Source organism: Uloborus diversus, chromosome 7 (assembly GCF_026930045.1).
Source record: "Uloborus diversus isolate 005 chromosome 7, Udiv.v.3.1, whole genome shotgun sequence".
NCBI classification, from domain to species: domain Eukaryota; kingdom Metazoa; phylum Arthropoda; class Arachnida; order Araneae; family Uloboridae; genus Uloborus; species Uloborus diversus.
Genome location: NC_072737.1, coordinates 145669961 through 145692517, shown reverse-complemented (window position 1 = coordinate 145692517; position 22557 = coordinate 145669961). Strand labels below are relative to the sequence as shown.

At 32.2% G+C, this 22557-nt stretch overlaps 1 protein-coding gene across 2 annotated transcripts in view; it reads right to left on the bottom strand.

The window, feature by feature from the left end:
- LOC129225935 (LIRP-like) overlaps positions 1-22557 on the bottom strand; it is a 67214-nt gene that overhangs the window by 16861 nt on the left and 27796 nt on the right. The window lies entirely within an intron of this gene.

Here is a 22557-nt window from a genome sequence, read left to right as displayed (position 1 = left end):
AAATTGTGTACATTTTATTCTTAAAGTGTTTGAACACAATGAGGACGGATACTATTGTCGACGGTTTAGTGGGTGTCATGACCCTCATGGCCCTCCCCTTGTATCCGCCCCTGGCTGTACGCTATGAAAACTGACATACATTTCAAAAGTTCTTTGTGTTTTTTAATGTTTGTCAAATATATACAATCTTTGCATTTGAAACTGCCGTAAGGTTTATAGTAAAGAAGAGAATCAACAAAATGGTTTCTCTAATGTAGCATACACATATTTTTATATGTTAATGGATGCATCGTGGTTGATTACATCAGATCTTGACATTTAGAAATTTTAATTATTTTAATATTTAAACTCGAATTTAAAGCAAGAAAGCGTAGGATTATCATAGATGCATTATTATGTGATGATCACTGCCATTACATTGCATTACAAATTCCCAGCACACATTGGAAACTAGTGATGAGCATAATCGAAATTTCATAATCGAATCACTCGATTGTTCAAGATCACTCGAGAACTCGATTATCAGATCTAAAGTTCTTGATTATCACATCTCGAGTTCTCGTTTATCACCTCTCGAGTTCTCGATTATCACATCTGAGTTCTCAATTTCAAAAGATCTCGATTACCACTCGCTCGAGTTCATGATTTCAAAAGATCGCAATTGACAATCACTCGATTATTAGAAGTGCTCGATTCCCGAGATCTCGATTATCAATAGTTTTCAGTTACATCCATCACTATTGCAAACACGTTTGGAACGCTCTAATTCAGAAAAAGTTTTCCAGTAGAGTGAATCTGGCTCGAAAATGTGTCCCGAATGTACTCCGTCATGATAAAGTGTAGTGAAATGTGTCTGTATCTGTTCCAAAATTGTCTCGTTCAGGATATTAGTGAAATTTAAGTCTGGCAATACATATTGCGGGTACATTTGAGAGCATACTGGTGAAAAAAAATTGGGTACACTTGTGAAATCAACACTTTCTTTCGTATAAATACAATTTCAGCAGCTTTCTACAACGACCTTTCTATAACTGATCAATTAGGGTTGCCCACCTAGGGCAGCATGTCACAGAATTGGATCATTGAAATTTTTAGGGTGGGGGTGTTTTGAGGAGGTATTTTTCTCTTTTTTAGGGGGTCTTGCTTTTGGAGGGCGGTCTTCGTGATATTTATTTGGGTGCGCCCTTGATCTTTGAGGAAGATGGTATCAATGGTATTGACTGGACCAGTGAAAAGAATTTCTATTAGTCCACCGGCACTACATATCAAAATAGGCTTTCCCGGAAGATATAAGACTATTGACAACGCTGGTACTGGATTTTAGGATTTAAAACCGAAATTTTCGCGTGTTTGTGACGCAAAAATTTAAAAATGCTTTTTTTCAAACCTCCCCTCCTCCTTCCGAGAGGAGAAATACTTGCCGCCGATTATTGTTGGACATCTAAGAGGGATGTTCTTCATGCCAAATCGAGGGAAAAAATTAAAAATTGCTCAGTTTTTGATAATTTCTTTAGATCATGTATAAGAATACATACATTTATTTCATACTTCGATTGTACTATGTCGCGAAAAATCTTTGAGTGATAGAGAAAAACTATTGCCATTTAGAGCATCATTTTACTCCAAGATCAGATGTTTTCCCCCATGTTGTCAGGGAGCGGACGGGTTGTAGGTTAGTGTAATTTGCACTGCATAGCAGAGAGCGGGACAGAAAAAAAAAAAAAAAAAAGAAAACGATTGCATTTTATCTACACTCTTTTTCTTTCTTCATTTTTAGATGACTAATTTGGAATTCATTAAAAGAAAATATGCAAGTTTCATGGAATCCTTGAGGAAGCTTTATGGAACTTTCGGGTTCCGTGGAATACCAATCAAAAGATGCTATTTTAGGGGGTGCAGAAGGATCAGTTTATATCAATTGCTTTATGTATTTGAGTCAGGGTTGTTTTGTTAAAACCACGTTGGTTTAAACCATGATTTAAACCGAGTGGTTTAAAAAACCTCATTGGGGTTATTTTCAATGGCTTTTTGAAAAACTTAATTGTCTTTCCTCAAATGTTTTCATAAATTTTACATAGTATTTGAAAGAGTGAATTCTGATTAGTGCAAAATTACCAGCAAAGCTTTATGGATAAATTACAGATTAAAAAAATTTTAAACTTATAATTTTTTAAAGTAATTTTCGAGTTTGCTAAATATTTTTTCCCTTTGCTTTCTTTTTTTTAAATTAGTGCATTGTTTCTAATCAATGCAGCTTTTTCCATTAGGTACATAGGTATATCAGACCAAATAAGCTTTTCTAAAATGACATGGACAAAAGTCTAAGTTGGTTTTTATTAAGCACTTTTATTATACGTGGCTCTAATAATAGTATTCTCATCTGTAAATATACATTCAAATTCATTTGTATTCTTTCAATTGCGACGTGTTTCCACCAAGGCAGAAAGAAATATTTACATATTATAAAACATGGCTTTTATTAAGTTCTAAAGAGTTATTTTGCAAAGTGTTTTTGCCAAGACAGATAGTTATTTTGTAGCAAAAGTGATACATTTTGCTGAAAACAAATACATGACCATTCGTTTAGAATTAAATCCATGAGTCTGGTACAAACTGTTTTTACCCTAAAAGAGGATATTTCGATAATTGGGAATCTGACACGTTCATTTCATTTTTGGCGTAAATATTTTGGTTTCGGTAACCCTTTTGCTTTATAGTAACCATATGGGAATAGATGTTTCCGTTCTCTTTGTTTGGATTTGCAACTAAAAATACCTCTCGCACAGGCGCTGGGCCAAAAATTACTCAGCCAACCCAGAACTTCGGCAGGAAGATTTCAAATACTCTTAGAAAATTTTCCAATTGTTGCCGAGTGTTTTGACACCAATCATCAATGCATCTAAAAATAATCATTGTGCATAGTTTTCCAACTAAAGTCCCAAACATCGAAATACTTTCCAAACTTTCAGAAAAGAAAAAAAAATTGAAAACCGATTGGTAAAGATTTTTTTAATCTTTCGGTGGATTTCAAAAGTCGCAAGAGGACAGGCTTAAAACTTTCGACAAAATGTACAATAACCTGGTAAGTAAATAAAGAAAGCCATTAAATCGACTCTACCCCCCCCCCCCCTCCTCCATAGCCTAGTAAATTTAGGATTTTTCCGCGCCACAAATTTATAATTAAGAAATATTTTCTAAATAAGTTCCTCATAGCACACTGTAACAAATTTCGGAAACGTTTCTGGATATATCGGAAACGTTTCCGAAATAGTAGGAATCCTTCATCCAATAGCGAACTCCTCATTATTCAGAAAGCTTTTTGTTATTTCAAGAAATCTAGAAGCGGAAGTGATGACGCAACGCTTCGAAACGTATTTCATCCTTCCAACACGAGCGCCAATGAGTCGGAAATATTTTTTTCTTTATCTATGGTTGCTGCAGTCAGCAACTGTTTAGCGTTGGATTGCTTTTTATTTCTTGTCTAGAGAGTAGCAAAATGTGTCGAAACTAATTTTACGCCTTTGCATTTTGGACTGCCCTTGATTTTTTAGACGATGTACGCAGCTATTAATTTAGTTAAAAACCATTTGCTTCTTTACAATTTCCAGTGCTACTATAATTAGATATATATTGTGTGTTCAAGCGTGAATAGTTTCAACACGTTTATACTTAATGAAACGAAACTCTTTGGATTACTTATTCAGTTGTAATGGAAGTACTTAGATTTTCTTTCGCTGATGTTCATTTGTAAGTATTAATGAATATTTTAAAACATGTTGTTACATACATTTATATTTTTGTTGATTTGCATTTGATGAGGCTCCAATTGTAACTGTTTTTGGGTTTATCGAATTAATTTAAAGTTATCCTACATACCTATGTGCGTGGTGTACTATTTGTTGTAACCAACTGAAACTGATTAATTACGCAAAAGAAAAAAGATTTATATTTGAGAAGCAATCACAGAAAAGTTATTTCGAAATACTTGGATGTACATACATTTTGGTTCAAAAAGAAAAAAAATCAATTGTTTAATTCATTAAAAATATGGTAATGCAAATGTTTTCTAGTATTGTAATATGCTTCGCAAAAAAATGTGCCAGTATTATTTATCTTTTTTTATTATAATTTATTCATTCATTTAAAAAATATTTATACCATTAGAAAATGACCCAGTTATCTATTAGTAAGCAACATAGTTATGCAATTAATTCACGTGCTTATTCATTTTGTTAAATGTGGTTGACAATAAAAAATTCCTTGACATTAGTTTACCTCACCAATTTCTGTGTTGGTACTTTTCGGTACACTTTTTACGTCAGAGAATTTGACTTGAGGTGAACGAATTCCGGAACGCGAAGGGTAGGTAAGTTCTGTCAAATTTTATTCGAAAATAAAAGCTATCAAGTTTGATACAAGATATGTTTTTAAGTTCTGCATTAAAAATACAATATGTTGTAATTTTGTCTTGAAAATATTGAGAGAAAAACGGAAGTTTAAGATTATTTAACAAACAATCCCACTTTTGAGAAAGCACCCCCCTCCCCTCCCCTGACGATTTTGTGATTAGGAATAAAACTACTATATTATTTCAGAAATTTTCAAAAATTTATAAATTTGCATATGTTATGCTGTTAACCATGCTATTTGTCATTAGAAATTCAGAAAAAAAATATCCACGAATGATTCTAAAATTGCTTGTTTCATTGCTCTTATATATGAAAGAATTGAAACTGATATGGTATGCAATACTATAGTAAAGAATTATATTTTAGAAAAAATCACGGAAAAAGGATTCCGAAATTCTCGGAAACGTTTTTGAAAATTGTTTGGAGAATTCCGAAATACTCGGAAACGTTTTCGTAACTTTCATGAACACAGCTGCACAGAATACTCAGAAACATTTCTGGAAATTACGGAAAGAGGATTCCGAAATACTCAGAAACGTTTCTGAAAGTTACAGAAAGAGTATTCCAAAATACTCAGAAACATTGAAAGAGGATTCCGAAATACTCAGACACGTTTCTGGACATTACAGAAAGATAATTCCGAAATACTCAGAAACGTTTTTGAAAATTTCATGAACCGCAGCTGCACGATATACTCAGAAACGTTTCCGGATTTTTTTTACAGTGCATGTACAGTAAATCCTAAAAAGTCCCCAAAGATCCCATGTGAGCTTCCATCCAAAATGGCGGACCGAGTTATTAGGAAAACAAAAAGTACAAGATGGCCTCCTAGTACTTTTTGTTTTCCTAATAACTCGGTCAAGAATGAAGATTTTTCAGTTCTAAAAAAACCTGTATGCTATAAAAGTATGCTTAAAATAATCAGTAAAAAAGTTTAAACAATTGTTTTGACATCCAAAGCTAAAATTTCTATTTTCTACCTAATATGCAGCATAACAAATAAGCTACTAAAATAAAGATTTTTTATAATTTTTTTTAAAAATTTGAACTGCAAAATGATTGATATATTCCATTATTGAATAATAAAGTAGCTTTTATTCCATTTCTGAAAGAAATCTTGCTAATTGTAGGTTTGAAATGAGAATATGATAAGAGAAAAAAAAGTGTCCTTATAATGAATTTTCAAAAATATTGCAGAATATTATTTATTTAGTACTTTAAAAACTGACATAATATCTTTTTGAAAATCATGTAAAAGAAATAAAGAGAAAATAACAATATTAGTAAAAATTAGAAAAAAAAAAGCATCAACATTTAATATCATCATCCTCATCTTCGAAACTGTGCACAGAAATTGAATTTTTACATGTTTAACCTAAACAGTACATGCAAAACTTGAAACATTAAAGGTGTGCGTTTTCATTGGCATCTAGATCAGTCTCACAGAATTACTGTTAATTTATAGTCACAAAACATTAAATGCGGAATTCCTTCGGAAGCTTTGAGAAGTGACAAAAGCATTGTGAGCACCCCCCCCCCCCTTCTTTCAGAACACATCTCCATTTAATTGGATTCATATTTTTCTTAAGCCACTGATGTACATTTGAATAAACACTAAATGGATGCTGTAAAGCTATTGCTGCACTTGTGAGTGGAAGAGATGCCAGGTTACAAATTTTGAAGAAGGAGTGTTGGTTACTTCATTTATAGCGGTTATATCGTAAGATGTTTAGAGAATTAAGTGCTACTGCGACCGAAAAGATGTTTCAGCAACATTTCTGCAATTTGGGTGACCTTCTCTGGGTGAATCAAGCTAAAAAGTACTGAGCTGTGAGATTAGAGAAAGCAGTTGGAGATTGTCCTTTAGCAACTTGAAAGCTCAAAATTTACTCTTTCTGAATATAGCTGACGAGGAGTCGGAGTCACATCTTGTGACTGAGTGGAGCAAAAGAAAAGAATCCTTCAAGGGATGCAAGGCTTCTTGTACTTTCAATGTATTGCAGCATTTTTCTTTGTATTAAATTGGTTTGGGGGTAAAAAATACAGTGATGTTCACTTAGAACCGAGAGCAGATCTGTATCATTACCTATTACTGCGACTGGTCTGAGCTGTTCCGGCATGTTTTTATTGCAATTGAGTTAATTAATAAATTGGCTTCCCTATCCACTTGTACAACAGTCATTTCTCTTAATCGGAAGTATTCCATCATAGTCTGAATTAATCTTGATTTGTTCTCAGAATTCCGCAAAAAGTTAGTCCATATAGTCATTCCCACTACATTTTCTTCAAAAAGCAGTAGTCTCAGACATTTTCGACATCAATCTTCTTTGCTTCTTCCCGATGTTACTTGGTAATGCATCAGCCAACACATGAGAACTTAGGGGACTTTTCAGGATTCGTTCTACACATGTTCAGGAACTAATTGTGAAAAATTCAGCTAATTATAAATTTGTGGTGCGTCGACCCTATTTTTGGCCTAAACTACCGTCGAAGAAAGATTTATTTCTCGCCAAGAACATGCAGAACATTTTCTTTATAGCATCTTCTGTTAAAAATAGAACACATTACAAAACTTAAATATTATGTGCTGCTAACAAGTTTATTGAAGTATATAGCAAAAAAGATTTTTTGCTCTGTAAAAACAGAAGAGAAAACTTGATTTTCTACTTTTTTTGTACTTGATTTTCTAAAAGTCATCAAACTATTTGGAAAAACACGTTAAGATTCAAGAAACTCATCTATTTCTGAAGAGGATGGTATATGGCAAGTGACAGAATATTAATTTTTAAAATTCAAGTGTCATGTCTCCTTTTTCCTGGAATTCGCCTGGAGATAAGTAATAAAGAATGGCACCGACTGAGAATATTTGATATTTGAAGTAACTGTAAACGTTATTTACTGCTTTTGATTCTTTGGAGAAATATTTTTAATTTCAAAGAAACTTAAACTGCTTTCTTAAATGTTGTGTGCGGGGAGGGTGGGGGGCGTTCATTTATTCACTGTAAATCCTGTAAATTCTTAGCATGAGAATTGTCGTGCGGGAGCAGCTAGTCAATATATAAAGATAAATAAGTAAAAACCTTAAACAAAGAAATTCAGAATTAAAGTAGAAATATTGAAGTAGTGTTAATTTTTAAAAACAAATAATAATCACTACTTTAAAAGTTAGTTGTTTTTTTTTTTTGGTGGGGGGTGGGGTAAGAGCCCTTAAGATTTTTTGCAGGGAAGCCAAAAACTTACAGATCTGAGCCTGTTGGTGGCAAGGGCGCCCATATGCAAAATTTTAGGGGGGGGGGGGGAGGCTCAAAAATTTTCCCCATAGTTTAGCAGAATATTTTCCCCATGGAAACCGACTTCAGTACAGATTAGAAATATTAAAATTTGACATTTTTAATAACTTATCCGTTAATGGCTGGAACAGAAATTTTTATATATTTTTGCAAAGAAAAAAGCACTAAAAGCAAGGAAGTTCTCATTTTTAAGGGAGGCTTGAGCTCCCCTTGCCCCTCTATATGGGAGCCCTTGGTTGGTGGGGCAAGCTTTTAAATCATTGCCAAAAACAAAAATGAATAACAGTAATTTTATGAGCATTGAGGAACATTTTTAAAAATCTTTTTCATTATTTTTATTTTTTTTTACCATATACTTGTTCGAATTAGATTCTAAAACTAATTTAAGCTGAAATACTGATTCAGTTCCAAAAGAATCTACTGCTGCAAGACAGCACTCGATTTGATCAATGTGATCAACTGAGTTCTATAAAAGTCTAGCTTAAGCTCTTCGTTAAAGAGGCATGGTGCCACACATGATTCTGGTACGAGGCAATCCCTGCTTGACGTGCTTTACCAGCTGTCGCTTCCAGCGTGGCCATAATCCAATCTTGTTTACAGATTGGAGGATGGTCAAGTGCGTCAGCGAGGGATTTTCGTCAAAGCTTAAACTCTGCTTCGGAACCATATGTTGGCCACTTAATATTACAACTGGACTTTTGCCTCTTTCCCACAGATCCTTGTCGCCACAGAAGTCTGGCACCATACATATTTCGTGAGAGAAAAATAGGATTGAATGAAAAAAAAAATCTTGTTTTCATACACTAAGTGGTGAATACTTTCTGTGAGTTTATAAATGTTTTTTTTTTCTTTTTTCCTTAATGTCGAGACTAGGACTGGGCGATATCAGAATTTTAATACCGAGATATATCGCTCACCAAAATCGATATTTTCGATATATCTATATATTCTGAGAGAGGGAGGGTGCAAAGGATCGAAGAACAACAAAAAACATTTCCAAATATAATATCATTTCTCTAATTCAAAACTTTCCTGGAGGGGGGAGGAGGGCGTGCTCAATGGTATTGCTCAATGCATGACAAAAGTGCTTCAAAAAGTTTTAAATATTCAATTCAATATTTTGTTTAAATCTTTCAATTTGAGCAGTCTCAATAATTTGAATTTACTTTGAACTATATTTCGTATTGATGTCTTAAATAGTTTGTTTTTAGTCATTTAATAGCCTTTGCTTTAGCACTTTTTTACGTTGAGTAAGATTAAGTAAAGTACTAATAATAAATCTTTAAAGAATGCAGCTATAAATGCACTGCAATTTGATATTTAACTTAATATTTTCGGGGGGGGGGGGGGGAATTAAAATTAAAAATGTATTTATTTATTTTATTTATTTTTTTTTTTGAAAAAAATCTGAATATTATCAAAATTAATGCAGTAAAACTTCTTTTTTGGGCGTTTTTAAATAAAATATAAGACATTTTTTATTTCAATGAAATTTTTCATAATTTTTAAAATCCACGAATTATGTATATTATTCATTTATGTTACATTAGTAAATAAAAAAAAATGCTTAAATGTAGTTACTTTTTATCTTCATCCGACGTTCTTAGGTAAACTTGGTAAACCATCCAATAAATATATTCAGTTAATTACCGCCATTAGCCAGAGCTAAAGCAGAAATACTTGAAATACACCGCCAGCTCAGTCATTTCCAGCCGAGGACTGCAGTTTCGTGCTTATTAGCACTCATCAGCCCGGCATAGGAAAGTGACTTAGCTGGAGATGGAAAACCTCTTAAGGAAGCCAAGAGTGCGAAACAAACTGGTAGCTAATATAGAATTAGCAGACCAGACGAGTGACCGAAGCAATGGTTCGGTTCAACTCGAAGATGAACGCGAGGGCAAGGTATATTCAGTAAATTACCGCCATTAGCCAGGGCTAAAGCGGAAATACGTGAAATACACCGCCAGCTCAGTCATTTCCAGCCGAGGACTGCAGTTTCGTGCTTATTAGCACTCATCAGCCCGGCATAGGAAAGTGACTTGGCTGGAGATGGAAAACCTCACTGCTTCGGTCACTCGTCTGGTCTGCTAATTCTATATTGCTACCAGTTTGTTTCGCACTCTAGGCTTCCTTATGAGGTTTTCCATCTCCAGCTAAGTCACTTTCCTATGCCGGGCTGATGAGTGCTAATAAGCACGAAACTGCAGTCCTCGGCTGGAAATGACTGAGCTGGCGGTGTATTTCACGCACCCAATAAATGTCATCAATCTGCAAGCTCAAAAAAAAAAAACACTATGTCCGCGAATTAATGTTAATGCTTACAACTTTCACAAAAAAACACTATGTCCGCGCATTAGCAGTAATGTCTGGCGAGAAGTTCAAATCAGGGTTGCCGGCGATAACGCTTTAAAATTGGATTACCGTGTTATGATCGGAATAAAAAAATTTCCCTCTTATTATGATAATATCAAAGATATATAAAGCTACTACAATTTTCATTCAGTTATGAGTTGCACTCATTTTGATACGACAGCTCGAATGGAAATGATTGAGCTGGCGGCGTATTTTATTTAATCTCATTAGTTTTTTTCGTTTTTCATTTCTTTTTCAATACAAACATTTCTGTTCAGTATATTTCACAAACCTTTTATTCCGCGTAATATCAATGGTTTACTTTTAATCAGAATTATGAACCGTGTTGATACCTCCATTGGTTAATTTTTAATTGTTGCATTAAGATGCTTTTTTAACCAACACGCATTCACTTTTCAGGGCCCACGAGAAGCCATATCAGCCTCGTCAGAAACTAGGGGCGCAGTCCTTAGAAGGGCCCCGCTCTTGAAAATTTTAAGGGGGATGGGATCTGGAGACTAATATGACAATGGGTTCACCTTGACCTTTGGCGGCGCTGTAGTTAATTTTCCCTTGGACTATAATTAAAAAGAACATAACTGATTGAAGAATGCAGTTAATTTCTTGAAATTTCAAGCCCTCATCCATCATACACTGTAAAAAATCTCGGAAAACTCTCTGAATATACAAAAAAGCTTTCCGTAATACACAGATTCGTACGCCCTCAGCAGTTTTCTGCTCTTATGAAAAACCTTTCCCGTTTTAGCAAGAAAGTAAGAGTCGACGCATGCGCAGCTCACACGGCAATTTTATAGTCCTGCACCAAATCCAAACTGAAACTTTCGAAAGCACGCAATGAAAACAAGTGCTGACTCATGCATGAGAAGTAACACTCTTTAAGGGGAATAGTAGAAGTTTTGTTTCTCGCATGAATTCACTGAAGATAATTTTAAAGTCTTATATTTTCTTGCTTATGTATCGTCATGAGATTAAATTTGAAGCTATGTCACTTATTTTTAAGTACGAAGTGCAACTTCTCGACGCATGCTCGCGGAAGGAATACAAACTGAAATTAAAAACCAAATAACTGCCGAGAGGACGCCATGTAAATTCGTTGCGTCGCATAACTTGTGTAGGTAATTAACTTTTTTCTTGGATACTTTTCTTCTTTCTACCAAATGGGTAATTTTTGTTGGCAGAATTTTATTCTGTCATAAAAATCACCTTTTTGGTGACCAAAGCCTGCAAAAGACCACCACCGACGAATAGGTAAGTCGCTTTGCAACTCTATTACTTTTAAAGAGATTTAGTTCATATAAATCTCGTTAAAAAAAAACTATTTTCCTCAGTATCCTTTTTTCGTTGTGAACTATTGCAATTTGAAAATATTTTACATTACATAGAACACATATTTAAAGTGCAAGTGTGTCTAGTTTTATTCTGTAAAATTTATGAATTGAAGATTATAAAAAACTTTAAATAAGTGTTATTGTGTACTTTGTTTTTATGTGTCAATCTCAGTTAATATTTGGCTGAACATTTATGTATTAAGCATTATGAATTAAATGTTATAATATGCAAATTGCCAGGTTTGATAGTTCGTCTTTCAGGTTGCATGTTTTCATTCTCTTGTAAACAGTGTAGCTAGATTGTATGAAGTAAAAAAAAACTATCTGTTGTAATTAGGAACATAGTGCTTCAGTATTATCTAAATAACGATACCTTTTTAAATATTTGCATTAGCGAAATGCTTTAAATTAGTTAAATGTGTATTAATTTCTTTAACAAATAGATACATATATGTATTTAAAAGTGTCTTCATTTTTTTTCGTTTTACGAGCCTCAAATTTACCAAAAGTAAAAATAAAAAAAAGACTTAATAAAATAATTTTGTATTTTTACACCATATTAAAGTATTTGACTTATAATTTATATGATACTTTAATTTATAATGTATATGATACTTTGATTTATAATGTATATGATACTTTGATTTATAATTTATATTATACATGAAATATTATTTATCTCAGCAGAGCTACAATAGTACGATTTATTTTAGACGCAATGTACCTGCCCTTAAGGGAAAGAAGCTGCAAATATAACAAACAAGAATTATTTCTCAATAATATATTTTTGTAATATGAAATACACAAGCAATGAATAGCAATGAGAAAAAGAAAATTAAAAGTAGCAATTATTAGAATAAAGTTGAAAGGTTGAATTCAGAGCTCATCAGCCGTGGAAGATTCGATAAATATGGTCAAAAGACCAAAAAATATTAAACTATTTACTAAATAGAGAGTGTTAGAGCTCTAATATATGCATTACATTGGGCCAAATGCACCATATGCTAAACTATATGCAATAAACAAGAGCTTAAACCTAAAATTAAAAGTAGGGGTTTTTTACCTCAGCTAAATTGAGAAACAAGTCCCTATAATTTGTCTTCCTCAGGACAGTACCTACTGCATGCATACTAGTTTAATGTAGGACAGTCGCATATCGACCGATCCCAAGCGGTAATTCTGTAATCCACGCTATGGCTTGGTTTCTTCTATGCTCAATAGATGGCGCCACTACTTTTTCATGAAATTTTTTTTTTCTTTCTTTTCAAAAATGTCTTACGATCAAAACGAAAATTTAACTTACAGAGTAAAAGAAATCACTGATGAAAATGCTGCAAATGTAAGTTTTAAATTTTTTTTCTTAATTTAATTGCGGATAATCCCGGAAAAAAAATGTTATTAAAGGGACAGAACAGCCGATTTAAATTATTGGAATTTAAGAAAAAATGTGAAAATTCATGTGCCTAAAGGTTTAACGTTGTAATTAATAATTTAATCAACGGTCTAATTGATACAACTATATCAATTAGATAACATTATATGCAGTATTCGGGGGGGGGGGGGGAGTACATATATATAGTGTGAAATGTAAGTCAGAACAGCTCTTTTACAAAAGTACTCCAATAGGCTTTCTAGTTTTTTATTTATTTATTTATTTATTTATTTTTTTTTTTTTTTGAAAAACACAAAGACACACATATATAATATATGCCAATGATTTTTTTTTTTTGGGGGGGGGGGGACACATTCGCCCTTAGTTTTATTTACCCATGTTTTGTAGCATTTTTTAAAATTAATTTTCTGTTTAGTTTGTTCTTTAACTTTTGTTGTTTTTTCCATCAGTACTTACATGTTCTTTACTAAATTGCTATGTTGGGCCTTTTTTGGTTAAAGATTTTTTAGATTGTATTTGTGTTTCAATAAAAATTGAATTAATTTCTCTTTTGAATGGCTTATACAGATTTAACTTAAATATGATTGTTAATTTTATACACAGAACTGGTTACATCAACCGATTCGATCCGCCAATATCAACTAATTCCGATCCGCCGGTCGAAATGCGATCCGAAAACTGCTGGAAACGACAGTCCGTTTTGGAAAATTATAGGCAATTTTTTACTTGAACTTTTTGATCGCCAGAAAAAAAGTCTTTGTTCAGTAGAAATATTTTTCTAAACAATCGGGACTGAACCCCATTCGGATAATTAGAACCAGAAAATGTTCTATTGAAAAAAAATAATTGAGTGTATGTGATGTTACTTAGTTGTAAAATATTTTATTGAAAATGAAATAATAAAGTAAAATTGCAAAATTAAGGAATAATTATTTGAAAATGGGACTGATATTACACCAAAAATATTATAATTTAAAAATGAATAAATAGAAAAATGAAATAAAAATGAATTATAAAAAAAAATTGTAAACAAATTTTCAGAACTTATAAAAATTCTTCCCGAAATTCAAAAAATCCCCCCTGGAATCTGAAGTAACGGGGGACATTCCCCTTCTAAAAATTGAACCTTATTTCAAACCCTGTTATATATACATTTAATTGAAAGTAACTTGCCTTTGTATTGTGATTGTCAATTTAGCAGTGCATCCTGTATGCTTTGAAGGACCATCCCCAGAAACTATTCTGTCTGTCATGCACACAGCGATAGCTGATTTTGTATTTATTAAATCTCCCTGATTTCGGATATGTTGTTGCAACACACCAAGTACTTTTTGTATCTTCACTGTGTTGCTGTAACCAGTTCCGTGTATAAAATTAACAAGCATATTTAAGTTAAATCTGTATAAGCCAATCAAAAGAGAAGTTAATTCAATTTTTATTAAAACACAAATACAATCTAAAAAATCTTTAACCAAAAAAGGCCCAACATAGCAATTAAGTTAAGAACATGTAAGTACTGGTGGAAAAAACAACAAAACTTAAAGAACAAACTAAACAGAAAATTAATTTTAAAAAACGCTACAAAACATGGGTAAATAAAACTAAGGGCGAATGTGTCCCCCCCCCCAAAAGGAAGCGATCACACCCCCCCCCCCACCACCAAAAAAAAAAATCATTGGCATATATATATATATATATGTGTGTCTTTGTGTTTTTCAAAAAAAAAAAAAAATAATATTAATAATAATAAATAAAAAACTAGAAAGCCTATTGGAGTACTTTTGTAAAAGAGCTGTTCTGACTTACATTTCACACTATATACATGTACTCCCCCCCCCCCGAATACTGCATATAATGTTATCTAATTGATATAGTTGTATCAATTAGACCGTTGATTAAATTATTAATTACAACGTTAAACCTTTAGGCACATGAATTTTCACATTTTTTTTAAATTCCAATAATTTAAATCGGCTGTTCTGTCCCTTTAAGAATATCTTTTTTTTTCGGGAATATCCGCAATTAAATTAAGAAAAAAAAATTTTAAAACTTACATTTGCAGCATTTTAATCAGTGATTTCTTTTACTCTGTAAGTTAAATATTCGTTTTGATCGTTTGTAATATTAATATTTGAATAAGTAAAGCCGGATGATAAGCTATCCATGGTTAAAACTTCAAAAGACACAAGACATTTTTAAAAATAAAGCAAAAAAAATCATGAAAAAGTAGTGGCGCCATCTATTGAGCATGGATGAAATCAAGCCATAGCGTGGATTACAGAATTACCGCTTGGGAACGGTCAATATGCAGGACAGTCAGGAGGAATGAGTCAGTGGCAAAAATGGAACAGCTGCATTTACATGCCAAAATAAAAAGTAATATTATTTGATGTCATTGTTTTAAAAGTGATCATTTTTAAAAAACTATGTTATTAATATGCAATGTACATATGGGGAGAAGACGAGGGGCGTTCACCACGCAGACTGTGCCATTGACATTTTCAGGGGGTTGCGTTTCAAGGGGAGGTGGGCGCTTCATAGCATTTTATGGGTGCACCATCACTCTTATGGTGGGGGGGGGGGGGTTCTCGTATATATGAAATGGAATAATCATGTAATAGAGTTCAATGTTTTAATAAATAAAATATATATTGCATTTTTCGCACACTGTAAAAATAAATCAGTAACCTATTTTGAATAAGTATTTATATTTGTGATGAGCTGGAAAAGGGCAAGAACAGAAGAATCAACCCGAATGGTTCCAGCAGGGGGACTTGGTGTCATATTTAAATTCATCAATTTCTCTGTTGGTACTTTTCGGTACACTTTGTTCGTCAGAGAAATTGACTTGAGGTGAACGAATTCCGGAACGCGAAGGGTAGGTAAGTCCTGTCAAATTTTATCCGAAGATAAAAGCTATCAAGTTTGATGCAAGATATGTTTTTAAGTTCTGCATTAAAAATACAATATGTTGATAGTTTTGTCTTGAAAATATTGAGAGAAAAACTGAAGTTTAAGATTGTTTAACAAACAATCCCTACTTTTCAGAAGGTACCCCCCTCCAATTCCCCGATGATTTTGTGATTAGGAATGAAACTACTAGATTATTTCATAATTTTTCAAAAATTTATAACTGTGCATATGTTATGCTGTTAACCATGCTATTTCTCATTAGAAATTCAAAAAAAAAAAAAAAATCCACGAATGATTCTAAAATTGCTTGTATTGTTGCTCTTAGATATGAAAGAATTGAAACTGATATGGTATGCAATACTATAATAAAGATAAATTATATTTTAGAAAAAATCACGGAAAAAGGATTCCGAAATTCTCGGAAACGTTTTTGAAAATTGTTTGGAGAATTCCGAAATACTCGGAAACGTTTCCGAAACTTTCATGAACCACAGCTGCACAGAATACTCAGAAACATTTCTGGAAATTACGGAAAGAGGATTCCGAAATACTCAAAAACGTTTCTGAAAATTACAGAAAGAGGATTCCGAAATACTCAGACACGTTTCTGGACATTACAGAAAGAGGATTCCGAAATACTCAGAAACTTTTTGAAACTTTCATGAACCACAGCTGCACGATATACTCAGAAACGTTTCCGGATTTTTTTTACAGTGTACAGAACTATAAAAAGTTATGTATTTTTGAGTCAGTATTTCAATTTCTCCGTAATTATGTCCCGTATTTCTGTTTCAACCGATATATCGGACGGATAGAAATCTAAATATCGTTACCGTGGTAATAGTTATATATCGATATATGACGATATATCGGTATATCGCCCAGCCCTAGTCGAGACCAAACTTTGAACAAATCTGAATGCTGCTTCTCTAGAACAGCAAGTAAACAAAATAAAACTATTTCAATTTGCCCCGCATGCACTTGACTAAAGGGATTGTTTCCATCAGTCAAAAGTACTACTTTTAGTCACTGAAATTGATAGAATAAGCAAAACAGTAACATGAAGCCAGAAAATACTTTTATTTTCCCAACAGTTACTTTTTAGTTTATTTTTTTAAATGCCGATTTTGGATATAAGGCGTGGTCTTTATGATGTTACAAGTGATGAACTTTGGCGTTTACTCCACTGGTACACTAAATGCTTACGCTTGCTGTATACCGCGTTTCCAGCTTATGATAATTCAGAATCGAATTGAATATTGCGCTATACGCTTGCTATCAACCCTATCGTTGCCAGTGCATGACGAGGGTAAAGATGCAAATTAAAAACTGCGCTCTGCTGTAATGGCATCAATGAATGGCATTTCATCACTTGTGATGTCATGTGTAGAAGCGTGAAAAATGAAAATGAATTCGCGCATCGATTAAAATATTTTTTTAAAAATATTAAACTTGGTCAAATTATTTTTTAAACGGTCAAATCTTATGATTTTGAGCATGCTCTTTCATAAAAAATACTTCTAATATTTTGGAAACGACCCCACATTGTACAAAGCATTTAAAATAGAAATAAGCTTTATATTAAATAAATAAATACTACACTGAGTATTAGTAGGTCTCTATTAATATTTCAAATATTAATAATAAGATTTTTATCATTCTGTAATAAAAACACTATTTTTTGACTCACAAAAAAATATCACAATATCAGTTTCGTTGTTTGAAAATTGCTTGTATATTTATGCTGAAATCTTGAGAGTTATTCTTTTCTGATTAGAATAGACTACCTGTGTTACGACATAGACAAAATATCACCAGATATGTGTTGCTAGAAACAAAATAAATATTTCACCATTTTATTTTGCCGTACATTCCCCTACAATCAGAATTTCAAACTGAAGCAGGTTAGGATGACTGAGGTTAACTATTTAAAGAAATATGTTTTTAATGCCTTACACAAAATTTTACGTTATTTCAAAAACATTATTTTAGAGGTATTGTTAGGACACATGCAAAACCGCACAAGTAAAGTACTAAATTCGAATTAATTTGAGGTAATCTAGGATCTAGTTGAGGTTGATACGTAACGCTTGTTATTATCACAGCATCAATAAGAGGTCTGCCAGTTTGTTTTTGACAGGTTTTTGAGTACTTGGTTATGATGGGGTCATTTCCGAAATTTTAAAAACATTGTTTTCTTAAAAACATGCTTAAAAACAGATAATCTGACATTTTTTAAAAATAATTTGACAAAGTTTAATATTTTTAAACTATTATTTTAATCGGTGCGCAGATTGAATTTCATTTTTTTCGCTTCCGTACATGATATCACAAGTGATGAAATGCCATTCACTGATGCCATTAGCGCAGAGCGCAATATTTAATTCGCATCTTTACTCACATGTACGGGCAACGATAGGGTTGATAGCAAGCGTAGAGCGCAATATTTAATTCGCTTCTGAATTGTCATAAGCTGGAAACGCGGTAGACAGCAAGCGTAAGCATTCAGTACGCCAGTGGATTACGCGCCAAACTTCATCATTTGTGACGTCATAAAGAAGACCAAGCCTTATTTGAAATTTGAATCGACATTTTAAAAATAATTAAAAATTAACCGTTTTAAAAATAAAAGATTTCCCTCACTCCATGTTATTTATTTTGCTCATTCTATCAACTTCTGTGACCAAAAGTACTACTTTTAACTGAAGGAAACAACCCCATTGTGTCCTCCAGCCCTGCTCGATATTTTGACTTTATGTATGCTTACGTTGAAAATCCGAATTTAAGCACTTTATCTGTGTCTGTGTGTATCTGTGTGTCTGTATATCTATATGTGGCACTCTAGCACCTGAACGAATGGACCGATTTTGAAAAAAAAAAAAAAAATGTTCGAAAGGAGAGTCGATCGAGAGTGTTCTTAGCTAGGTTGCGTATTCGGATGCCATTAACTAAGAAATATATTCATTAAAAACCTCTAAATGTTTTTTCGCGATTTTTGCAGTGAAAACATTGTTAAAAATTTAAAAATTTTATACCAAAATAAAGAGTAGTTTTTCTACATCTGACAGAATATGTGTGGAACTTCCATGTTAGATAGAATTCGAATTGCAACGTTTTGTTTAGCCAATTTTAAATACGGCTAAGTCTTTATTCACGCGATTGGTAACCGAATTCATTGTTGGCCGACAAGGAAAGAAAACGCAATGATTTAAAATGTGTATCTATTGCCAGTTTATATTTGTTAACAAATAAAATACCTGTAATTGATTTTTAATGGCATACGGCTTTTAATAGGATTTTCATAGTTACCATCCTGATTCTACATTCGTGACTCAGTCGGGGTTTTTTTTTTTTTTTTTTCTGAATTTTTATAATTTTAGTTACTTGTATTGCTCTATACCAATAATCAACATAAGCAACAAAGTAAAATATATATTTTTACAAGCAAGCTGCTTTAAGTGTTCGAGCTTTTATAACCAATTAAAATTGTACTACAACTTTGGCGCTTTATTTAAGCAAACAGTAATTCCTTCTAGAACTTTTGTCAAAGTTCCAGGTAACTCTAGGGTTCAGCAGGACTCAGGTTGAAGAAACATTTGAATGAAAACAATTATATGACCACTCATGTCATGTTCATTAAAACAAATGAATTCAAATGACTTTCGTATATTAAACTTCTTAAATCAGAGTATGTTTCTTGATCATAAAATTATGTTAATAAAAGCAATTTTACCTATATATTATTAAATTCGGCAAAATTTTTCCTAAGTTTCTTGATTACAGCTCAAAATTTTCGCAAGAAATCTCAATTTACGTACAAACCATATTTGTTAATGCTTTTTCCTGGTTAAATAATGTAAATAAGTAAATGTGATTTTTTTAATTTTTTTTCTTTCATTTTTATGGAATGAAAATAAGGACGAAAATCGAACAAGTCAGTTCACCCCTTTTTAGTAATTTCGCATATAGGTCATTCTTCAAAAGTGTAACTTTTCTGTCACATGCCTTTTAGAGTAAAAACTTTAAGGAACAACTCAGTTAACAATGCTTTTTAATTTCATCAAAAATATATCTATTTAAACCTGCCATTATTTTTTCAATAATATTTTTATTTTAGTATATTTTTGGTTCACAACATGTGAATTCTCACCTCCGTGGCATGGCTTACACCTTGTGTGAATGTTTATGCTGCTCAATTACTTGTTTAATTAAATATATATACTTATTTATTTGTTATTCCTTTCACAAGTATCTCAAATACTAATTGTTTAAGTATATTTAATTTTTTTTAATTGTGTTTTACTTCGTTTTAGTAGGATAAGACACGTGGCAGTTATGACATCACATTTTATTTTCCATGATACAAGGGAGCCCCCTTGTTTATTATTTTCAGCTATAAAAAAGTTGTAAAACTTTTGTCGAAAAACAAGAAGATCGATTTTGTTTTAAAGAATTGAGTGTGGTTAATGTGACTTCTCACCTCCGTGAACTTAAATTTTAGGGATGTAAATTAATGTAAAGAAAAGAAGTGAACATGCTTTCATATGATTAACATGTGCAGATTGTAGCAATAAAGAAAAAAAATATTTCCTTGAAAAATGTATCCATTAGGCCTATATTAAGGGAAAATTCCTCACCTCCGTGACAGACCTTATCAATGTCCTTATTTCTGAGATGAAAATAAATGATGGAGGGGAAATTCATCAATCTTATGCAATCTAACAAAATTATTAATTGCCAGTATATTCTCAAATTTACTAAATGCGCTTTTTTAACACACATTTGAACTAAAAGGATAACTATTAATTAAGCCGTACTTTAATTAAGATAGCTTAATGTTAGATTCCCACTAATCATTAAAATAGCTCATTGTTTGCACAATTAACAAAATTACAACTTTGATATTAAGTTAACCTCGATTTTTAAACATTGAAAGTTTTTTTTTTTTATTATTATTATTTTCGTGAACAAGGCATTTTTTAATTTTTTTTTTTAATTTTTGAGTAAAATAATTGGAACTTAGCTGGGCCATTGTATGTGGTTTCTTCTAGTAGGTATCACTTTCATGTAAGAATGAAAAGAAAAAGAAAGAAAGAATACAAAAGGTTTCGAAATTGAAAAATATTTGAGTTCAAAAGTTTCCCCATATTCTAAAGATTTTTAAATTAGTGCATTGAACAAAAGTGGTCATATACTGAAAGTTTCAGCTGTAATGAGCAGCTAAAATGAAAAATGTATTGAAAAGATTTTTTCTTACCATGTCCGTTCATTTGATACGTGTCATTACAATTTGTGCGTAAATATTCATTTCTATTTATGCAGTTAGACATATTTTCTGATTTGTTTGTCAATAATATTGTTTTCCAAATGAATTATTCTAATTACTTATGATCATTTTCAATCACACTTATTTTGAAGTATTTATTCCTAATACAGAAATATATAAATTCTTGGTGTAATTAAAAAAAAAACTTTGTTTCGTGTTTTATAGAAGTTATGCACTCGAAAAATACTAACATTATATATGCATGGTATTTATTTGTAGTTTTTACAAATCATTATGATCTGTGAATACCATAAATAAAAACCATTATGATAAACATCATAATGATTTTTATTTATAGTATTCATATACAATAATGATTTGTAAAAACTACAAATAAATACTTTGCAATTCATGTATTCTTATATATATTAGTATTTTATTATTATCACTAGAAATATATATAAGAATACTAATATTATATGAATACTACTATTATATTAGTATTATATAATATTGGTATTCATCCAACAAAAACCATTATGAATAATTCATTTGAATATACTACTATGCCAAAAAATAATAAAATAATAATCCATAGAATGTAAGCAGAATTGTATCCGGCTCGGTAATTAGTAGATAGCTTTTGTCTTTCCTCTAGCTTTGATCTTCACATGTCCAGGGCCATCAGTACCATGTTTACGGTTTTCTCGCTGGTGCATTGACACAAGTTTAATTACCAGTCTAAAGATGTACTCAGCTTCTTCATGAGGTTTTCGTCTTAAACTCTATCATGACTATTCCAGACTGACGAGACGAGCCCAATCGAGGGAGAAATTGCTACCTCAGGATGTTGTAATGAGCTATTCGGTGCTTGCTCCGGCAATGCGGCTAACTCACAGAATTTTATTTTCGTATATTTAACTGATTAATTAAAATTCGTAGTTACTATTTTATGACCAATTAATCCTCCGAATCAGAAATATCATTTAAAAGATTTTGAAAAGTCTTCTGTAGCCGTCTCACAAATAAACAAATTAATTCATAAGTTGTTCGCAAAATAAATACAAATGAAATTAAAAAATATATAATTAAAACACAATAAGCAACAAATACAGGGCCTTCATTTAAAAATTCTCCAGGGAAGGTCAAAGGGTATACTCAATGAATAATATATTCCGAAAAACAACAAAAACCAAGCCAACATCGAAAATAAATTAATTTCTCAAAGTCAGGGGGAAATTTCTCCCTTCTGCCCCACGCCCCCGTCCCCGGATGACGGGTCTGATGGCCTGAGTTGAGTATAAACATAAATTATGCTTGCATTGTTACTACGCGATATTTATTTAAGCATAATTATGGTGAAATAAGAATGAAGGCACAGCAAAAATCAGTGTACTCATTTTTCAGTTGTTTGGAAGATTTTTTTTTTATTTTCTGTTAACAAAAAATTCAAGCACTGCCGTTTGGTGCGCCGCGCCAGTAAGATATTTATTTATTCCGCTATTTTATTTTAGCTCCACTTATATTGTATAGATGGCAGCACCAATTTACTTTTCATTTACTCTATGTCCGGAAACTTGTCAGG